Source organism: Stegostoma tigrinum, chromosome 11 (genome assembly GCF_030684315.1).
Source record: "Stegostoma tigrinum isolate sSteTig4 chromosome 11, sSteTig4.hap1, whole genome shotgun sequence".
NCBI lineage: Eukaryota > Metazoa > Chordata > Chondrichthyes > Orectolobiformes > Stegostomatidae > Stegostoma > Stegostoma tigrinum.
In genome coordinates, this window is record NC_081364.1 from 59,405,688 (window position 1) to 59,408,398 (window position 2,711).

The window sequence follows — 2,711 nt, forward strand, 5'->3', positions numbered from 1 at the left end:
CAGGCGAAGCCATGTCTCACAGTTTTGAATCCGACACGCTGCTCTGGGACACTCACTTTGGCAGGCAGTTCTGGTCAAAAGGAGGATTTGGTTTCAAAACAGCTCCAGCCTCTTGGGTTGTTGGCCAAGGTACATTCTTTGGCACAGTTCACCCAGATTTTAAAACTCACCGCAATGGGTCAAACAATAGAACAGCAGAGGACAGTGATACAAGGGGTTTTTATGGCAAAGTCTGAGAGATTGCCCCTGTGTGAAACAAAGTACAAAAGGCAAGTATGAACGCAATGTCATAGAGTCGTACAACACTGAAACAGACCCTACAGTCCAGCTCGTCTGCACTAACCAGAAACCCTTATCTGACCTTGTCCCACTTGCCAGCGTTGGGCCCATATCCCTCTAAACCCTTCCTAGTGGGGAACCTGGATTGGACAGATTATGATTTATTGAAGCCTGATTTTCAGACGGCCATTATTGGATAAGCTGTGAATTAATGATGTTCCTGTGAGATTTTTTTGCGCTGTTCTTGGCAAGATTACTTTTGAGCAGTTTGTTTCTGCTTAAATTTTTCGAAGTAAGATCTTTCCTGGAATTCAGTGACCTCAGCACGCTCCTGGCCCTCAATGTTTGTTTGCATTGCCATTGCCAGTGATGTTTCCATGGTATTTCTGTGGATTGCCTTGTAACTTTATCAGGTTGTACGTGGTCGTCACTCGGTATATGGCCAGGGCAGCCAGACGGACATTGTCGTTGGAGGGGAACCACAGTAAGGGTGAGGTAAATGGCAGCTGAAGGGGTGGGAGGACGAACAGCAAAGTGATCCCGGTGCACTGGATTCCTTGCTTTGCCACCAGGAGGCAATCTCCAGGCATCTGCCAGGTTTCCTACATCTCAGGGCTTCCGTAGACCATCAGGAAAGTTCCCATTGACCCCCGCAATCGACAGCCTCCATTGGCTTCTTAATCATTTTCGTAGGCAGGTGGGCAGGCAGCTAAGTGTTCTGTGCTTGAACCAGCACCCCAGAAACAGTCAGGAGTCAAGAACATGACAGAGAACCCGACAAACTGACACTGGAAAATTCTGCAACTGTCTCTCTCCCCACTACTTTCCTGCCTACCATACTGCCATGACAGTTTTGCACCCCCCCCCCCACCATGGTCACTCATTGCTCAGTTGGCACGAGTCAGAAGTTCATGGATTCAAGTGCCACACAGAGACTTGAACACAGAGGTCTAAGTGGATTCCCCCCGATCAACTTTGATCCGAAGCCCTGTGAGGACGAAATAAAGAGCATGGATTGAAGAAGGGAACAGGAGTTGTCCCCAGCGTCTTGGCCAATATTTATCATTCCATCAACATCACGAAAACTTGTCGGTATCACATTCCTGCATGTAGGGTATATTGCTTTGTGTTAGTTGGCTGCTGTGATATTCCGGCTTCTCAACAGCGACTATGCATCAAAAGGCACTTCATTGGCTGTAAAGCTTTTTGGGATGTCCAATGGTTGTGACAGATGCAATGTGAATGCAAATCTTTCTTTTGTATTCCACCCTGCCACTGTCTCTGGGGTTTGGGGTGAGGCAGGGCTGATGGGGTATGAAGAGTCAGGGTATACCTGTGGATGGTGAGATTTTGGCTGTCAGGTAGGAGCTGGTGAGTGTGACTAAGCTTGATGAGTCTGTAGGACATCTCTCTCCCAGTTTGGCACGTTCTCTAATGCTAATAAGAAGGATTTTATAGGGCCCATTGGATGTGCCGTTGTTGTGTTCAGTGCATACTCAGGTCAATGTTAGTCTTATTCAACTTTTCTGTTGCAATTTGATAAAGTTAATTGGATTTTGATTTTGATTTTATTGTCGTGTGTATTTTTCAGTAAGAATACAAAAATAATGAAAAGCTTTCATCTGTCACCACAAAACGGCACCACTTTGGGTCATTTAAGAATCAGGGGAAAAGGAGATACAGCTTGAAGAAAATCCATCAGTCCCGAGCCAGCTCATCACCATCAATGATGGCTACGCCATTATCCTTCCACCAGTGTCACTATCCCAACCAGCATCAAAGTCACTGATCCTCAGGCGCCATCTTTGCTGCTGGCCCGATATTCCGCTGCCAAGGACTCACCGCTGCCTGCTCCCGGCCAAACAACATCAGAGTCACCTTCTGCTGGGCCTACCTCATTGATGAAGCCTTTCCGCCCACCGTATCACCACTGCTACCAGTACCGGACCCAACCAAGTCACCGATCTTCAAGTGCCCTCTATTGCCACTGGATCTGTTTCGCCGACATTGCCTCTCCCGGCGTGGCGGCCGCTGATTCTGGGTCCAATGCTTGCCCCGGAAAAGTAAGCAGGCGCTCACTCAAGGCCCGCATGCCGGGGTCTGCGCCCTGGGCTCCCGCTGATGCCGTCCAAGCTCAGGACAAAGTAAATAAGGGACAAAAAGAAGAAAAGGGAGGGGAAGACCAAAAGTAAAAAGAAATGTGGTCGTAGCGGATGAGTTCCAGCACAGGAGACCTACTCAGCTGCTGTCTTGGACCAGAAAGCTGAGTGGCATGGTAGAGCCCCTTCTAGGGCAGATAAGTGCCAACCACAATTCTGGGTGTCTGGAGTTATGTATAGACCTGACCAGGGAAGAGTAACCAATATCCTTCCCTTGAGGCCCTCAATAAGCCAGATGTGACAATCCAGTCATTTCATGATCAGTGTTACTTG